This window comes from Gallus gallus, chromosome 14 (genome assembly GCF_016699485.2).
Source record: "Gallus gallus isolate bGalGal1 chromosome 14, bGalGal1.mat.broiler.GRCg7b, whole genome shotgun sequence".
Classification (NCBI taxonomy): Eukaryota; Metazoa; Chordata; class Aves; order Galliformes; family Phasianidae; genus Gallus; species Gallus gallus.
In genome coordinates this window covers 4,870,594-4,890,006 of record NC_052545.1, presented here as the reverse complement: position 1 = coordinate 4,890,006, position 19,413 = coordinate 4,870,594, and the positions used below count along the sequence as shown (strand labels likewise).

General features: G+C 56.7%; 1 protein-coding gene across 4 annotated transcripts in view; it reads right to left on the bottom strand.

Annotated features, from left to right (window-relative positions):
- Positions 1-19,413, bottom strand: part of RAI1 (retinoic acid induced 1) — a 61,216-nt gene that overhangs the window by 23,333 nt on the left and 18,470 nt on the right. For all 4 annotated transcript variants that reach the window (XM_046901035.1, XM_015294408.4, XM_015294410.4 and 1 more), the window contains exon 2: positions 8,480-8,558. The gene's annotated coding sequence lies outside the window, so the exon portion shown is untranslated. The remainder of the gene's footprint in view (positions 1-8,479; positions 8,559-19,413) is intronic.

The window sequence follows — 19,413 nt, the reverse complement described above, 5'->3', positions numbered from 1 at the left end:
TGCCTCCCCTCCTGCTGCTGTTCCGCCTTCTGCCAAAGCACTGACCCCACTCCGGCCCCACATCCCTGGGTGGGAGCACTGAGCCCACGGGGACCACAGCACAGCCCCCACCTCCTGGATGCATCAGCGCCAGTTTCTAATTTTTTAAGCCGAACAGAGCTCTGAAGGGCAGTTTATCCCCTCCGAGGCTGCCGGTTATGACTGCTGACCCTAACCATCCCTGGCCCTAACTCCCTAACCATCACCCAGCCAGACCACACAGCAGTTATGGGAAGGTAATGAGAGGTGATGACGGGCAGCCAGGGCAATAAGGTAACCCGAGGAATGTCATCTCTTCCCTTTCATGTTTCCCTCTCCAGGTTTTCCACCGCCCCCATGGCCCAAAGCAGCTGGCCAGGATCATGGGCACACAGAGTGTGGTAGTGCCAGGGCAACGGCACAGCCCCATCCCTGCACCTCGTGTGGGCACATCTCCATGCACATCTCCACGGAGCGCTTTTGGCTGTGGTGCTGGGACAGAGCGTGGGGACAGCACCGTGACACCGTGGCGACTGTCACCTAAAGCTGGCAGAGGTGCGGGGAGGTGACACAGCAGAGCCACTAATCCCAACTCCAACCCCAGGTGACTCCACAGAGACACCTGGACGACCAGGGATGGGGACAGGCTGCCTCCAGCCCGGCCATGAGGACACGATGGCAGCGCCGGCGCTGACACCACGGCACAGCGCGTCCCGGTGCGTCCCCTCCGAGCATCACCGCACCGCAGCCATCGTCCCCTCCCCGCACGGTGCCGCGTGCCGGCGATTACCGCAGGAAGAGCTGTAACGCTACAGCGAGCCTCGGCGCTCAGCCCCGCTACAAATCAGGGTCAGGCAGCAGCACTGTTCGACACAGCCCGCCACGACGTGCTCCTGCTCCTAATGCCTTCCCCGGCGCACGGCGGGGACGCGGAGCAGAGCGAGACGGGGCCGAGCGCGGCCCTTGGGGGTGTTTTCTCTTCCCTTTGCTCCGGTTTTACCTTTCGACAGCTGCGAATGCGGTTACAACACGTTTGCCGAGCCTATTTTTAGAGCCGCGCGTCGTTTTTTTCTCCATCGTGAGACAGGAAATGCTGATGGGGCTGATGGCCGCGGGGCCATTCGCTCCTCCCCGGATGGTGCCTTCGAGCAGCACCGTGCTCGCGTCCTGCTCCCCATTGCAGCCAACACGGAGAGAACCCCCAGCCCCCCCAGCTCTTTGCTATCCCCACAGAACCAGGAGAGTGTGGCAAGCCCGCTCCGTGCCTCAGTTTCCCCAATGCAACCCTTAGAGTACAGACAACGAACCATCAACACGGACACGGCAATGCAGCAGCACCGGGCGTGGGGCCGCGCACTGCTTTCCCCGGGCGTTTCCCCATTGCCACCACCCCACAAACCCACACATCCAAAGAAACAACCCGGAGCCGCCGAGCGCCGTTCCCTGTGCCGCGTGCCACCGCCGGGCCTGGCTCTGAGTGCGGTGTCGGCAGCCAGCGAGCGCGGCCGCGCGGGTACCCGCTGTTTGAATGTCAACACCTCATTTATACATCTTGATTGGCTCTCATCAGCCATGCTGTGTTACACCTGATTGCTCCGAGCCGGCGCGGGGTGCCAGACTGCAGCGCGTAATTTCGTTTAATTGGCCCTCCATCCCAAGCAAAATAGAGGAAGAAAGAAACAATAAAGCAACCTCCTCTCCTAAAAGCCATTCAAATCGATGCGTTTTTTTGGGTTGTTTTCCCTTTGCAGGTTGGAGGGCTGTGAAGTCCCCCCGGCGGTGCCGGTCCCCGTGCGCCCTCATTGCGCCCGCTCTCCCACGCGTGTCACGCTCGCCTGTGCTCCTTCTCCTGCACGTTCTAGCAAACCACTGAGGTTGAAATTTCAATTAAGAAAGAGAAATAATTACCCGCCGCTCCACGTTTCCTCTAAAATGGTAGCCAATGCCAGCCAGCCGAGTCATCGCCTCCTGCCGTGGCTTGGCGCGCGCCGGCGGGCTGCCGTCCCAGTGACATTTTCAGGATAACACCAGTGGCTGAAGCCTGGCCCCAGTCCACGGCTCTGCTTGGGTTCACTCCATTGGGGTTGCAAAGGGTGCAAATCCTGCTTGGAGGGTGCTGCAGCATCCTACGGGCACCCCTTCTTGTCAGCCAGCCCATAATAGTTGGGGTAGCTCCAGGCCCGAGGCATGACCCCACTGGACGTCCCCGGGGTCTATCCCAGCCAGCGCACCTAGAGGCGCGTGCAGATGCACCCTCCATCAGGGGTGAGCCATGCACAAAAGGGTTCATGCCCAGCATGGTTCACCACCACACAAGGAAGGTTCACCACGCCGGGTGAGAAAAGCAGAAGCACAGTGCTGCCAGGTTTTAGCACCTTGCAGGGCTGCAGTTCCCATTTCACACGCAGTGCCCCTCCTGCCCCATCCCCCATGCACCCCGGGTGCCCAAGCAAGAAAACGGCAGCAGAACGACGCCGGGGGGAAATGGGTGCTCCCTGCCCCCAGACAGATACAAATGTGCCCCTGCCCAGCCACTCCACGGTAATCTGCTTGTGCTATCATGTGCTACAGGAGCTCTACCTTGAGTGAATAGTAATTACGCCCTGACAGCCTCAGCTGCCTGAGGAGCTCAGTGCGTGCTGCAGGGATTAATGCTGCTGAGGAATGAGGTGGGGTGGGGGGCTCAGTGTGCCCCAAACCCAAGCCAACCGCAGAACCCCGCTGCTTTACCCTCTGCCACCAGCAAGGATGGCACCTCATCCTCTCTGGATCTGCACGCTCTCCTTCCCCTAAACCCACGGGACCTGGAGAGGGGGGGGTACAAAAGCTGGCAGCCCCGTGACCCCCCAGTGCAGCGATCACAAGAGCAGGAAAGCAGCAACCTCAGGCTGCAGATTAGCCCCGCAATGCACAGGGAGGCAGCAGCCCCCCCCAGGGTCAGCATCTCACTGGGGACCACCCAGGAAGCCCCACATCCGCCCCCATTCCCACCCCACTGTTCCAGGGGGGCACAGCACAGAGGAGGGGCTCTGCAGTGCTCTCCCATGGACCGCATTCCCTGCTTTTCATGGAGGAGACCCAAGCTGGCCGGCAGCCCCCGCTCTGCCCCCGCGTCCCTCCCAATGGACACACTTCCAGCACAGCTTCCAGGCCTTCACCCCTTCTGCGACAATGATTTACGCCCTCAGACCGAGCTCCCCCTTTTAAATCAGGCTGATCAATAGCACAATCAGACAATCCTTTTAAGAAACTATCTCAGCCCATCCTTCCAGCCAACGATCCCTGCTCTGTGCTGCTCTCAGACACATCGCACTGGGACAGTGGGAGCAAGAAAAGCCACAGAGCCAAAGTTGGGTTTCCCTGCTCAATGCGAACCCTCCTGATATGCGGGGGTAGAGATACAGATTCCAAAAGCCATCACACCACGGCACCTCCACGTCATCCCTATAAGCTGTGGGGACCTGATCTGGATGGGAAGAAGTGGTGGATCAATCCCAGAGAGCTCCAGAAGGGCTCTACCAACACCGGCTGCATTTCCATTGAGCTGCAAAGCACCGGGTTAACCAGCAGAGAGGGGAACATCAGAGAACGCTTTACGTCTTCAAAGTAAATCAGCTCCTGGAACAGCCGTGCTCGGTGGCCGAGTGTCCCCTTCTCCTTTGTGTGCACACAGCTTTTGGTATTCATTACGCTGCTGGAGCACGATGCTGTGCTCTCACCTCCAGGCTGTCCCTCACCCCCATGTCCCCATTGCGATAGGGTGCCCACATGCCGCCCTCATGTCCTCATTCCCATCCTGGAGGTGACACCGGAGGCAGGATGGGGGCTCAGCACCCCGCAGTGCCTTTGGGACCAGCAGCAGTCACGGTGAAGGACATGCTCTGATTGGACTATGCTCTGCTCCAGAGAATGCAGCCCGGTGAGAGGCGGCGGTGTTAATGCACACTGCTCTACAGCTCCTACAGCACTGCTCATGGTGAAGGACACGCTCCTACAGGACTAATGGGGTCGAGGCTACAGCATGATGCTGAAGGACGGCACACAGGGATGACGAGCCAGGGCTGGCCCATCGAGTATCCAACCGTGAATATTTGTAATTATTTCTTCCTCCTGTGTTTCATTGCCATGCACGCTCACCACCTGGAAGCACAGCTCAGATGGGACCCACACAGGAGCACGGCCAGCACACAGGACCAAGCTGCCCCTCAGCTCCTCAGCGTGACCACAACCGCCATGCGGGAATGGGACATCCATCCCAGCCACAGCGTGAGCACAGGGTGCACGTTTCAGTCACTGCCATGGGAGCAGTGGGAGCACCCCATTACAGCATCCCCCGTGGTAGATGTGGTAGAACAGATCTGTGTGTACTAGCAGTGTGTTGGCACCAAGGACACAACCAGTTGGCATTTTCGCCCTGCTCCACCACTCGGGTATGGTGCAGCCATGGCACACCCAAGGGTTTCCATCAGGGCAGGAATCCAGCAGAGCACACACGAGACCTTGAGCCAAGAGGATATCCAATGGATCTCCACCACCACCATGGAGCTGTGGCTGACCCACGAGCCTTCCGAACAGTCCAAACACGGCCATGTGTTGGCATAGGATAGGGACGCATCCTTCGGGGATCTCCAGGTATTGCGCCGGCCATCCCCATTTTTCTCCCTTCGCTTGAGATAAATCGGGTGTGAGATGGGTTTGGGAGGAAGCAGGAATTGCCTTCTGCCATTCCCAGTCTTTGATAGGCAAGTGGGATGCGAGCAGGAATAACTCAATCAAGGCAGTGCAGTTTTTAATTAATTTGTGGAGCCCTTCGCCAGCTGATCGCCTTGGAGACAAAAGGGAGGACTCTCCTTTAAGGCTGGTGTGTGCCTGGTACTCTGAGCCTCCCCTTTTCACCAGCGCATCTCTGGTCTTGAAAGCTGCACAAAAGGAAGAATTCCTTGATCTTTTGCCTTGTCTTTTGCTAAGGCGCACGAGGGGGAGCTGGGCTGGGTTTTTTTTGCTGTTGTTTTTAAGGATTTTTTTTCTCCTTTTTATTTTGGAGAACACAAGAAACCTCCTCCCCCCCAAAAAAAACGCACGCAGAGAGGGGTGGGAAAAAAGGGGAAAAAGAAAAAACCAAACCCACAACCTCAAGCCAAAGAGCACACAGCGTTTCCCTGCTCCGCCAACACCTCCTGCCCAGCCTGCTCCATCCCCAAGGGGAGGGAGTTGAAAGGTTCACGCTACATCAAGCGGTGAGTAATGCAGCGGGAGGCTCCCGCCGTGCTCAGGGACGGCCCCTCACCCCCCACGCTGCCCCCAGCCCACGGGGGGGGCCATGCAGACCCCCCCCCGCATCCCCGCTGCCCCTCCAAGTGCAAGTGCAACGCAAGAAGTTTGCAGCAGTGACTGACACTGCAAATATTGCTGGTCGGCTGCAGGTTGGCTCTTGGCTCCATCCAGCAGCCATCCTCCAGCCAACAGCAGCTCCCCCAGCCTCGGGAATCGCATGGTGCTGAGATGGAGGAGATGTGCATGCCCTGACAGTGCAGTCTGCCTGCCACAAAAGGCGCCCAGGACCTTATTTTGGGATGTGAGGGGTGTGTGGGCTGGGTAAGGCTGCTCAGGCACCAAGCTCCTAGTAAAGCCATAGTCACAGAATCACCGAGGTTGGAAAAGACCCCTACAGATCCAACCAGTCCAACTGTCAGCTCATCAGCACCACGCCACCAAACCATGTCCCTAAACAGAATCACTGCGGTTGGAAAAGACCTCCAAGACCATGAAGTTCAACCATCAACCCACAACCACCACACCACTGAACCACGTCCCTAGAAGTCATTGAGGCAGCAGGAGCTGTGGCACCAGGGCAGAACCAAAGGGTTCCCAACAAAGCCACCAACGCAGGAGTTCCAGGTCCTTCCCCGAGCACTTTGGGACCCACGTTTCCCTGTCCCTGCTGTAGGCAGCCACCAAGTGGGGACAGTGACCTGGCTCTGCAAAGCCTGGTGACGTCTTATGACCACCACTAAGCACTGTGTATAAGGACCTGAGGTCCAAAATCAAAGAACTGAGCCCAAACGTGCCGACACCTGGTGATGGGTGATGGGAGGAGAGGCAGTGATGGACAGCCCACAGTTCTGGTGCAGCACTGCCTACACAGCCATCAGGGGCTCAGGTGTCTGGGTCACTGCTTGGCTCCCAGCATGCCTCACCTCTCCACGGTGACAAAGGCCACCCAGTGGGACCCGGGGGTGATGAGACCCCTACCCGTTCCCATCCTGAATTGTTGAGTGATGGAGAAAGGGGCACCTTGGGTGCGCAGAGGGTCTGTGTGCCTTTGGCACTGGATATCCCCCCCAGGTGCCATCCTAACTAAGCAGCATCACTCCCCCCGCACAAAGCAGGCATAAAGCCCGCTGCGCTCTCCCCCCTCTATATGGCAGCACCCATCCTGCAACATGGGGGTGGTCCCCACTGTGGCCTCATCCCATCAGGACCCATCCCGCAGCCTGGAAGTCCCACACAGACAGAGCCCTGCAGGCTGCAGCACAGCGGGGGGAGGGGGGGGCTCAGCCCCACATCCTACAGCACAGCGTGTCTGCCCACAGCCCACCCGTGGGAGCCCAGCATTGGGGTCCGGGGGGGTCCTCACCCCAATGGGGGGCACGGTGGCACTCAGCCCCAAACCGTGCAAACGGCGCGCGGCGTGAATAACAAAAGCAGCGATCAGTGACGGCTCTCCCAAGGGGCTGTAAGTTCTTCAATTAGAGCTCTCATTATAGGAACGAGAAACTCCACTCCGTCTTCTGTACGGAGAACACTTCTTTTTTTTTTCTCTCTCCCCCCCCCCCCCTTCTCTTTTATAGAAAAAAGGGAGGGAGGGAGAGGAAGGCTGCATCTCTAATGCAACAGACAGGTCTGCTGAGATTCACTTTGGCTCTTATTTTGACTTTCATCTCAAAGAGCTGCCCTGGGAATCCATTAAGTCCAATTTAAATCGGCTCTCCGCCCTCACGGCTTCTCCCCGCCTTCCTCCCCCCCGCCCCCCCCCCCGGGCTCCCTTCTCCCCCTCAATGCAAACAAACACAAAGCGAGGGCCAAGGGCAGCCCCCCACAGACCCCCCACCCCACTTCCACAGCAATAAACCCAAACCCGGAGAGCCCCCGGCTGCACTCTGATGCCACCACAGTGCTTCAGGGGTGCTCCCTTTTTCCACCATCCACACGCATGGGGGTATTTCCATTTTACGTCCTTATTTTGGGGTCCATTTGGGGGGTTTTATCATTTTTTTAGCTCCACGAAAGCCAGCGTGAGGTGGATGGAAACACTGGGGGTACTGCTTATGGCACTGCTCCTTCGCAGCCAGCGAGGACAGACCCGACACTCCATCCATCCATCCATCCATCCATCCATCCATCCATCCATCCACCCACCCACCCATCCATCCATCCACGCCGCCGTTCCAGCCCCGCTTCTGTCGGATAAGCAGTTTTCCAGCCCTCTCCCCCCGCCCCCCGCAATGCACACGCTCTGCATTGCATCCTATTCAGATGTTTTCAATCATTGCCATTTCGGTATTTAAAACAAAAGCGCGCACAACCCCCCCCCCCATCCCCCCCCTCTCCATCACCGCCACGCTCCGCTCGGAGCCCTCTCTCCGGGTTTGTTTGTTTATGGATGTCAGCGATGGTCTGGGGATCCATATGGGGGAGAGGGAGCGGGGAGGGGTGCGCAGTGGTCCCGCTGTGGGCTCTGGGAGCAGCACCAGACGCTGGACGGATGGGGCTCCCACCACCCCAAAAAGCAAAGGAAGGGACGGGACGGAGCGGCGCTCACACGTGCAGACAGCAGCGGGGGCAGCGAAACGCCGCACCGCAACTTTTGCAAGTGGCCGAGAGCGCCCAGCCCTCCCCACGGAGCCGCCCCGCAGCCCCCCCGGCGCTATGGGAACTTCCCCAAAAGTAGCAGCAGGACGAGGAGGGCGCATCCTCCCTGCACTGAGATGCAGAGCCCTGAGCCTGAGCCGCAGCTTTGTTCCGACACCCGTCCGTCCGTCCGTCCGTCCGTCGCAGGTCGGTGGCGTTTTGCTTTGGACCGGTTGCAAATTTCTTTATGACTTCCAGCAAAGGCTGAGCAGCCCCCTCTGCTCCCGGGGGGCAAGCAGGACACATGCATCCACGCACACACACACACGCACACACACACACACACGTGTGCACATGTGCATGCACACACACATGTCCACCCATGCACGCACACACATGTGCACATACACACGTATGCACATGGACGCAGACACATGGATTCAGACCCCCCCTGCAAACTCCACCGCGCACACACACACACACACACACACACACACACACGAGTTGCACCAGAATAAAAACAAACCCAGAAAAATCCTCCCTCCCCCCCCCGGTTCAGCTCCAGCTCCGATAAAAAGGCAGCAAAAGGCACAAAGATGTGCAACAATACCTGCGATGCTCCGTGCTCTCCCCTCTCTCTCCCGCTGTCTCTCTCCTCCTCTTCCAGAACACAGTAGCCAGATTAGATCCTTAGGAAAAAAAATGTGAGAAATAGCACAATTCTCCTCTTTTTTTTTTTTTTTTTTTTTTTTTCCTTCCCTTCTCAGCAGCCCTTCCGAGCTCCTTCACTAACCATTATTCATAGACCACTAGGGGATATAAGGTAATTAGAAACGGCCCTATAGCATCCAGCCTGAAAATGTAATGCCAGCGGTAGGAGTGGTGGAGGGCTCTGGCTGCGGGCGGCTCCAGCAGACAGCAAAGTGCGCGGTGGAGCGATAGGGACGAGGTGAGGAGTGGGGCGGAGGAGAGGGCGAGCGGCGGCCCCGCAGCGCAGCAGGGCGGCTGAGGGGCTCCGTGTGTTTGGGTTTGGGTTTTTTTTCTTTGGGGGGAGGGGGGGTCGGTGGTGTTTTGGGGTTTTATTTTTAATTTTTGGGGTTTTTGTTTTTTTTTTTCTTTCGGAGCGGGTCGCCGTGCGCTGGGTCTGTGCGTGTGTGTGTGTGTGTGTGTGTGTGTCTGTGTGTGTTTGTGCCAGGAATAGCAATCAGCAGCGGCAGCACACAGAGCGCAAAAATGCCATCATGCAGGGTCAACAGAAAGCTGCAGACATTTTTTTCTTTTCTTTTTTTTTTTTTTTTTTTTGTAGCCTTAATCCTCCTGAGCGGGGAGAGCAGAAAGGGGGAGGTTTTGCCACCTCCTTCCTCATTTCGATTTTTTATTTTTATTTTGACTTATATATATATATATATATATATCTCTGTTTTCCATTTTTTTCCCCTCTCCCAACCTCACGGCGTCACATTAAAGCCCGCCAACCCCGCAGCACCGCGACCGGGGGCTCAGCGGGAAGGGGAGGGAAGGGGGGAGGCAGTGCATACGGGGGGGGGGGTGGAGGCAAATGAACAAATCACACCTGCACTCCCTGCGCCGCGCAGCCAGCTGCAGCCGGGAGGCAGCAAAAATCCCAGCACCGCACAGCTGCGGGATTGGGGTGCGCGGAGATGTGGGGATGCTGGGGGTCGTCTCCGGGCACGATCGCTTTTTGGGGTGTTTCTAAGGGTAGGGGGAGGGAAAGGATGAAGGTACCGAAGAGCAAAGCCTCCCCACGCGTTGCTTTGTAAAGAGGAAGAAAATGAAGCGTGGCGTAGCGGTGCGCAGCGGGGGAAAGGAGGGTATGGGTGCACCCTGGGGGCATCCCTGCTCTGGGTAGCACTGCGCTGATGGAAGCACACAGCCCTTCACTTTGCAAGCACATAGCGAGCGATTTGATGTGCTTCCAAGGTGCTGCCTCCCCGTTCGACCCCGTGCTCTTGAAGGATGGCTAGCCAGGCCCTCTCTTTTCCCTGCTAATTACTCGTGATACCAGGGATCACGCTGCGAAATAGACCCAAAGCCTCCTAAGAGGATCCAGTGCCCGACGGAGCGCACCGCCTGCTCGCGTCTCCCCGCTCCCAGCCCACTTGACGGAGGGCTCAGTCCCTCCAGCTCAGACTCGAAGCCCCTCTTGGGAACAGCAACTCCAGCTGGGGGCTCAGTGCTCATCTCCCAAAGCACCGACCACAGACCCTTCACAGGGAGGTGCACCTCCGCCATTGGGCACTGTGGGTTCCAATGGCATCCCAGTGTGGCCGGCTCAGTAAAGCCCAGTGAAGCCCAATGAAGCCAAGTGGGGCAGACCCAACAGACATCACATCACCCTCAGCTTCTCTTCTGAAATGGGGACAAGACTAAAGGATTTACAGGTTTGCACTACAATCACACTAATCCCATGACACGGGATGGAACCGGACCATCTTTGAGGTCCCATCCAACCCAACCATTCCACGATTCTATGACGATTCCATGATGTGGTGCAGTTGGGCCATTTCCCAGCTGCGGCTGCATTTGAAACCCTGTGATTTCAGGGGAATCTCAGCCTCGCCCTTCTGAAACCCTGATGGAAGGTGGAAGCCCTGGGGCCCCACAGAGCCCCACATGCAAATCAGATCACGGCTGAGCGCTCTGTGCTCTCTATGCAGTGATTTTGCCAGCAGCTCCATGACTGCAATTTACGGTTTCCCAAAGGCTGATTTCATGATTTCTCAGCACTTCTGAGGTGCCGGTGCCGGCGTGGTGTGACACACTGCATCTGCCCAACCCTGTCACCACTGGGAGCCGCATCCAACCACTGCCTATCAGAGCAATTAATACTCCTAGTTAAATCCTCCGAGCTCCTCCAGGATGCTGCTGTGCAGTTGTGCAGAAGGGAAAGTTTCTTGTTGCAAAATCCAGCACAAATCCCGCACTGTGAGCACCCCCGGTGCCCCCGGCATCCTCCAGGGAGCAAATCTCAGCCCCAGCACGAGCAGCGCAGAGGGCAGGGCTCACCTTGCAGATAGAAGTCAGAGGCTTCCCTGGAAGCAACCCCCCCTCCGCCAGGGGCTAAAAAATAATGACTCATTGCAATGTCACTTCTGGAGCTGCTAAAACAAAGGCACTCCGGCTCTGGCAGTGTCTCGCCACCTCGACCTACAAAGATAAGGATTCCTGCTGCTGCTCCCAAGGGAGACACAAGCCCCAGCCATGGCCCTGATGCGCTCCGCTGGCCCTGCACCTCCCAGGTGCACTGGGTGCTCTCCGAAAGGATGCTTGGAGCAGATCCAATGGATCCCCATCTCCTCACTTGGCCCTCCGGGCTATTTCTAACAAGCCTGATGGTGTTTTGAAGGAACCCTTCATCTCGTAGCTCTGGGGATGATTGCGCCTGAGATGATGCTCCAGCTTCATTGCATCACAGTCACTGCATGCAGAGCACAACGTGCCGCGCTTCTCACACCAGCTCAGCCCTTTCCATTGCAGTCAGGCTCCTGAAGCCTCAGAAACACATTTTCCTACTGCCTGCACTGCCACGATGTTCACCAGCGTAGAGCAGCATGGTCGTAAGTGTGGAGCCACCAGTGCCTCCCTGACAGCCCATCCCCTTGCTGCTTGTGCACTCATCCCTGATTCCCCCATAGCAGTTCCAAACTAAGAGAGGGGAGATGTAAGTTGGCTGTGAAGGGGAAATTGTTTGCTCAGAGGGCAGTGAGGCGCTGGCACTGCTGCCCAGAGCAGGGGGTGCTGCATCCCTGGAGCTGCCCAAGGCCATGGATGGGCCCTGGGCAGCCTGAGCCGGGGGGGCAACGAGCCCACAACAGGGTTGAGGCTGGGGGCTGTGAGGTCCCTTCCAAACCAACCATCCTGTGGTTTTGCAACAACTAAGGACCCTTCCAACTCAACCATTCTATGGTTCTGTGACCGTTAAGGTCCCTTCCAACCCAACCTAACCCAATGTAACCCAACCCATTCTATCATTTTATGGTTCTATGATCATTAAGATCCCTTCCGACCCAACCATTCTATGATTACATGACTCTGCCCAGCACCAGCTCTGTCCACCTCAGGCTTGTCCCTGCCATCGAGAGGGCAATTTAGAGCTTGGTGCCCACTCATCAGCTGTTTAATGAGTTTCTGCACACTGAGTCCCCTCCAACGCCGCCATGCTCTCTTGGTGTGCCGAAACCCCTCGTCTCACAGGCTTTCCGTGGTGGGAGAGCGGCGATTATTTCTCTCAAAAGGTCTCTTATAATGGAAACCATCTCTCCATCCCTGCTCAGCCTCCTCCCGCCGTGACCCAGGCTCCGTGGAGAGGAGCTCTGCTCCGAGGCAGCGCCGTGTTTCCATGGAAAGAGTGAATAGCCGACTCTTCCCAGCGGTTTATTAGAATTCCTTTTACTTCGATGGAGAGTTTTAGAGGAAAGTAAAAAGGCTTTAATGTGGGGCTAATGGAGCCCCTGGGAAGTGCAGGAAGGAAATCTCCCCTGGAGAAGAGGAGGCGTGAGGAGAGGGAGGGCAACTTTCAAGACAAATTCCTGGACAGGTTGAAATTTTTTGCAGAAGCCATCTCAGGCAGCAAGAAATGGAAATGGATGTTTGCTTTATTTCTAACAGATGTTACAAAAGACCTGCCAGTAATGCAGCGAGCGATGCCGGTCTGAGATCCCACTCGCTTTTCCCCGGCATGCCTTCCATTCCCTCCCTCTCCTGCTTGAGAAGAACACCTATTTGCATTTAGCATTTATGTTTAGAAATAATAATTAAGCAATGAAATAACAATCTTAAGCCACTTCATTCCCACCCTCCCGAAGGCTTTGGTTTCAGTTTAAACCCTCGGTTGTAGCAACTATTAATTGTTTTTAACAAATTGCTCTGTCTCCTCCCGCTTCCCAAGCCCATCACCTCTTTGCCTTCCCCCAGGCCCATTTTCTCCTCGCCGTTCCCCTGCTCCAAGGGATCGACAACACTTGACTCTGTAAGCCGGTCAGAGCACAGTGCTGGCCGCTCTCTGTCTGGGGATATCCAGAGTGAAGTCTTCTTCAGTGGAAAAACCCGGGTTTTGGTTGTGGTGAGGGGCTGGGGAGGGCTCCGGGCTCTGTGTGAGCCACGCGTGTGCCCATATATTCGGATTCCCACGGAGAAATGCTGCAGGATTTGGCCGACCTGCAGCCGACTTCGAGGCTGATCTCAACCCAAACGTGACACCAGGGCAGTGGTGGGGGAAAAGGGTGAAATATGGCATTGCCCATGGACAGCAGAGCTGGGAGCTGGCATCGCAGAATCATAGAACTGTTTGAGTTGGAAGGGACCTTTAAAGGTCATCCAGTCCAACTCCCCTGCAATGAACAGGGACATCTGCAGCTCGATTTGGCACCAGCTGTGGGCAGAGGAGCTGGAGGCACAGCGAGCAACGCCATGCCTCGAATGTGTGCCTCGGATCTCACGGTGCCAAATCTCCTACAAATCAGCCAGTTTGCCAGCTCTGGGTTTAACCTTTGACAACAAAGCACAATTTAACCTTTGACGACAAAACACAAGCTGCAACACGCTCATTTTAACGCCTAACCATGGAAAAATGCTCCTATCCTCTCCTCCCCACACCGTCCTGCTGCTGTCAGGGGCACCCGGACGCAGAGTCTGTCTGGTGAACATCCCCCAAGCAAGGTGGGATCCAAGGTGATTTTCTGCCTTATCCCCATGCACGCACACCCCAAGCCTTGTGCACTGAGCTGCGCCGACGCCTTGTTTGTAGGATTCTGAGCAGGGAAGGAGGAGATGGGATCTGGAGAGCAGTGTCCCCGAGCCCTTCACAAACCCTAAACCCAGATTTCCAGGCAGAAAATGGCACCCGTATGGAGCTCCAGGTGACAGAGGAAAGCTGGCTGCGTTCGCTGAGCTTCCTCCTCTCCCTGTTACGATCCTGCACCTGGTTAGCAACCGTCAGAAAGAGGTTAATCACAGCCCTTAAATCAGGAACCTCGTGGCGTTATGCTCGGGATGCACATCTGTGCTCTCCACGGCTCCTCCCCAGCGGTGCTCAGGAGAAGGCGCAGTGTCAAAAAACACCCCATAAATGAGCCCATTTAGCCCCTGAAGGAGCAACGTGCAACCTGGGGCATGGGATCCTGCCAAATCCTGCCCAGAGCTGTGGGTTAATGCATCCTGGTGCCCGGCACAGCTGGAATGTCAATGAAAACGGGCTGGGTTTTTCTGGCTGGGCAGCTGTGCGGTGGAGAGCAGAGGTGCTGGCACCCCTGTGGAACCATGTGCACCAGCACTTGGAGCAGGGAAAGGCTGCGAGCAGCACGCGCCCAGCTTTGCTGATGGCTTTCAGGCATTGCAAACCCAGCCTGGCCTTGCTATTTGCAGACGTGTCCCCGGGGATCACACTGCTCTCTCTGTTTTGGGAAAAACCAGCGTTCCTGAGGAGAGCCCGGCTGGAGCTCAGCAGTGCTCACCCGCACGCACTCACACGTGCACAGCCCAGAAAATGGAGAGGAATTGATTCTGGAGGTGAAATCTCTTTTGTTCCAGCCCCATCTCTGTAACTGGATACCCCAGGTCTCGGTGCTTTCCATGCCCTCTCCAGGTGCCAGCTTGTCACATTCCCCTGCTGGCGGCAGGGAGGGCCAGCACAGCTCACAGCAGTGTTTTTCTCACGAAACCAAGAGGAGCAGGCTGCAAACCCACAGCACCAAACCAGCTTGCAGGCTGCCCCTTTCTAATGAGCTTCCGCTCCTCGACTTGGGCAGATGTGGCACTCGGGGACATGGTTTGGTGGGCATGGTGGGGACAGGTCAGCAGTTGGACTTGATCATAACAGTCTTTAGCAATCTCAAGGATTCTGCCTCTGCTCCACACTGCCTGCGTGCTCCCGACCTCCCCAAGCGCCTTCACACCAGTGATCAGCATCAATGCTGAGACGCCAAGTCGCTGCAGATTAATCTGTTCTGTGCTTATCCTAGCACCTCTTCCCCAGCAGCTCTCAGAAGCATTAATTCATGCCCCCAGAGAGGAGCTCAGTGCTTTTATCCCCATCCTGTGCAGAGAGAAAGCAAGGCTGGAGGTTCTACAAATCACAGAACGGCTTAGGTTGGAGGGGATCTTCAAGATCATCTATTTCCAACCCCCTGCCATGGGCTGGTTGGCCCCCATCGGATCAGGCTGCCCAGGGTCCCATTCAATCTGGCTTTGAGTACCTCCAGAGATGGGGCATCCACGGCCTCTCTGGGCAATCTGTTCCATCACCTCAGCCCACTCTGAGTAAAAAATTTCTTCCTAACATCTAACCTAAATCTTCCCTCTTTCAGTTTAAAGCCATTCCCCTCTGTCATATCACTATCAGACTGTGTAAGTCTGTTTCCCTCCTGCCTGTAAGCTCCCTTCAAGTACCAGGAGACCGCAGTGAGGTCTCTCCAGAGCTTTCTCCAAGCTAAACAAGCTCAGCATCCTCCCTGTTCCTCCCTTGCGCCACACTTCACCCCAAAGCCACCTTCATCTCTGAGATGGATCCCATCATGGATCCTCATGGGCTGCACAGTGCGATACGCCGTGCACCTTCCATCACCCTCACGCTCCCTGTGCCTCACAGACGTGGGCCAGGAGACAATGGGGCACTGGCAGGAGCAGCCCTGAGCCCAGAACCAAAATCACCTTCTCCTTTTGCATGGCTGTGCGTAAGCCCTGCGCTCTCTGGTCCTCCGGCACGGGTGACCGCCTGCTCTCAGTGCATCTGAATAGATTTCCGCCATGCAAATGGAAAGGCCCCAGTGGGTCTGAATAGGAGCCCTTGAGGTATTATCTCAGCAGAGCCTCGAGGCAACCACCTGAATCCTTCCCTGATGCCGTGGCCTGCTGCAGGAGCCTGAAATGTCCCCAGTGGATGGGGACTATGGGCAGACGGTGCCCCCAGCCCTCCAAAAACATGGCATGGTAACATCGAGATGCCCAGGCAGGAAACCGAGCCGAAGTTTTCACATTAATCATATCAAGCTCTATTCTTTTTCATCTATTTCAAGGCAAGTCAAAAAGAGGTTCACACTCTCCCCTGGCAAACCACAGAGGATGACGTGAGCCTGTCTCTTGCATTGCAAGTAGAGTGTGTCAAGCAATTAGCAAGTAATCAGGAATTCAGATGCGGCGGGCAGGATGCGATCCCTCCAAGCGCTGGCAGGAGCAGAACTCAGCCTGGAGTTCCCAGCGGGTGTGGAAAGCAGCAGAGGGAGCAGGAGCTGCTGGGGAGGGTCCGATGCAGCCACCAAGGACCCCAGCGCAGCCCTTCCCAATGCATTTCCAGGTTGCATTCCTGCTGCCCCCATCTCCCTGCAGCATCCTCCCACAGCCGGAGCCGGCGCTGCAGCAACGAGAAGCAAAGCAAACCCTTTGCACCGCTCTGCCCTTTGCAGAGGGGACGTGCACCTCCTGCAGCCCCAACAGCACCCAGCGCAACGTGGGGAGGGCAGGGGCAGCGGGTGGGGGGCACAGCCCCTCGCCCCCCTCACCAAGGTGCTGCAGACAATGCCCTCCACCAGCCCTCCTCCAGCCGCCCCTTTAGCCGGAGAGCCCTCCATCTGTCTCCAGATGGGGTGTTTCTCCCACTCCAGTCAAACCGATTCAGAGCGGAACAATGATGCTTTGTTAACAAAACAATTTTTGTGTGTCAAGCCCTCCTCTTTGCGGTTCCCCCCCCCCTCCCCGGTCCCCAGTGGGTCAGCTTTGTGTGGCGTCCTACATTTTGTTGTTTCTTTCCCGTTTTAAAGGCTCCGTATTTCAGTACAAAAGGTGCCCGCGGAGCAGCTTTTATCTGCGAGGCGAGATGTGACACAGACGCGGATCACCGTTGCGACAGGAGGTTGTGATGCAGCGGCTGAGGGTGGTGTCAGGACCTTCAGAGTGATGAAGCATTATTTCCAGTGATTTTTGCCTCCGGGATAAAAATGAGAGCTGCTCCTATCAGCGAGCGGGAATCACCCTGGGGCTGGCGGAGGGAGGACGCGACTGAGCGTGAGCCACACGCAGCCCTGCCCGGACCTGTGGGCTCAGCCCCACTTCTCTTTGCACAGCACAGACCTGATGGCCTTGGGATGGCCAACGGAAGGCGCTGAGCTGCGCCGAGTTCTTGGGTTGGGATTCACCCCTGCGCCCATTGCGGCGAGAATGACTCTGTTCCCAATACAGCTGCACTGCACAGGTCTCCAGGAAAACCAGCTTTTCTCTCCTTTCTTTTTCCCTTCATTTTTTTTTTTGTTTGCCCCTAAGCAACGTGCACACAAACCGCTCCGTACACAGCAACCAACCAACCAACCAACCCACGGCTCCAAAGCAAACAGCCCCGCGCTCCTCGCGGCCCAGCGATGCGTAACACAAGCGGGGCCCTTTCTTCCAGCTCCAACCCCTCCTCCTTCCTGTCCTCAGGTAACTGCATCCTCATGGAAACACCAACACCGCTCTGCGTCACCCCGCTGCCTGCGGCCGGCACCCTGCAGTGTTTGGGAGCAGAGCCACAAGCACAAGCCATGCCATGGCCCTTCCTCCCAGCACTTCCCAGCTCTGGCTGCGGCCATCCCCATCTCCCCATGCCCAGCCTGCAGCACGGGTATGAAACACGATGGGGGCAACGATGCAAAATTCCATCCATTCCAGGGCTCGGATGGAGCATCGCGTGTGTGCGCTCAGTGGGGATGACCACTGCCGCCATTGGGAAGTGCTGAGTGCTGGGCAGCACCATGGCCTCCCCCTTCCAGCACCTCCAGCTGCAATCCAGCCCAGAGCCGTCCCTTCACAAGGACTCTGAAGGAAGCATGGTGCGGAATTAAGTCTCAGTGCTTTTTATATGTAAAACACTGAATTTAGCAGCTAATGGCAATTCCCAGCAGAAAAGGAAGGTTAGCAGCGGCTAGGATATTTATGAGTACTTTTTCAGCACATGCTGGGAGGGAGGAAATCTATGGGTCCTGCTGGAAAGCTCTCGCTCAGCTGCTGCAAAGTTGCCGCATGGCTTTTATGGTGGTTCCATCCCTTCTCTCAGCCCCTCTCCATACACGTCTCACCACAACGTACCCAGGAGGACCCCCAGTGCCTCCATCCTTCCTTGGACACTCCACCAATTTTCTGGCAAACCAACGCAGGGCTGTAGCTGTGGGTGTAGCAGTGAAGCAGACACACGCCATGCCCATGCCCAGCATTTCTGGGAGGTTTTTCATTGTTTTCCCCCCAGCAAAGCCAGGGAAGAATTTACAGCCAGATCACTCTGCTTTCTCTTTCCTGGGACAGAAAATCAGCTTAGACCCATTGCTATCAGCGAAACACACGTTCCTCAGCAGCATTCAGGGTGAAAACAATCCCTCTGCAGATCTCCTTTTATGTCCACAGCACACTGCCCCGGTGGAGGGCTCTCTTGCTAAGAAAAGCCGTGATAACTCCCAGCCCCATCTCCAAGATCAGGTACGGGAAGCAGCATCCCTCAGTCCAGCTCAGATGTCCTGAACTCTGCCTTCAGCTGAGTCAAACCAAAGAAGAGATGGAGAACAACCTGCTGGTAGCGTCCTGCTCACCCTCCCCATCCTCCAGCCTGGAGGTAGAAGGGACAGAGAGAGAGAAGGGAAAGCAGGAGGTGAGGGCAGACTCAGCGCTTCCCACCCGAGGACAGCCCAGGAGGAGCAGTGCCATCCCACACGTGGGCCATGCACAGTGCACAGCGAGCACAGCGCTGCGGTTAGGCACCGGGTAGTGGGGCACAGCTGCAGAGCAGCTCGTGGCTGCAGAATGCAGGCAGGGCCCTAAGGAAGTCACGGCTCTGCTGGCTGTAAGCCGCTCAGGTGTCTTAACACCAGGATTTGTTATGCGCTCGGTGCCTGACTCTGTGACCTTCACCATGTATTTTTTAGTGTTGTTCTCATGCACGTGTGAGCAGATCTCCTTCCACTGCAGCCTCATCCTTTCACCATCCTTCTGGAGTAAACAGCACCTGGGTGCCTTGGCATCCCTCCCCCGGGTGCCTCTGTCCCCCCCTCTCGCTGAGCCCAGGGACAGTCACACTGGGGATGGAGATGGAGAGCACCCATGAGCAGGTGAGGCTCCGCAGCCTCCTTCCTTGTGCTTTTGCTTTCAAAACCTACCCACTGCTAACACTGCTGCCACCGAGAGTAAAGGTAAGGAAGCCATAAAATCACCACAGCAAGAAGGGAGGGATGGGGAAAGGAGAGCCCTCTGATGGGAATGTGGCTCCTGTGCAGGAGCACAGGCTCCCATGCACCCACAGCACCCACAGACATTGAGCCAGGGGCTGCTGCGAGGTACTGCCAGAACGTGCTGGGAGACGGTGAAGAAGAAACGGGAACCACCTTAAGGGAGGGGAGCCACAAGGAGAACAGTTCAAAATGACTGCATACTTTCCCAATATCACCGCTCCACGTAAGCACTGCTGTCATTGCCCTTGGGACGTTGCACAACGGAGAGAGGGAGGGGCAGCACCCAGAAAGCCTCCCTGCTGCCACCCCGGGGGGCAGCTCAGCATGGCACGGGGATGGC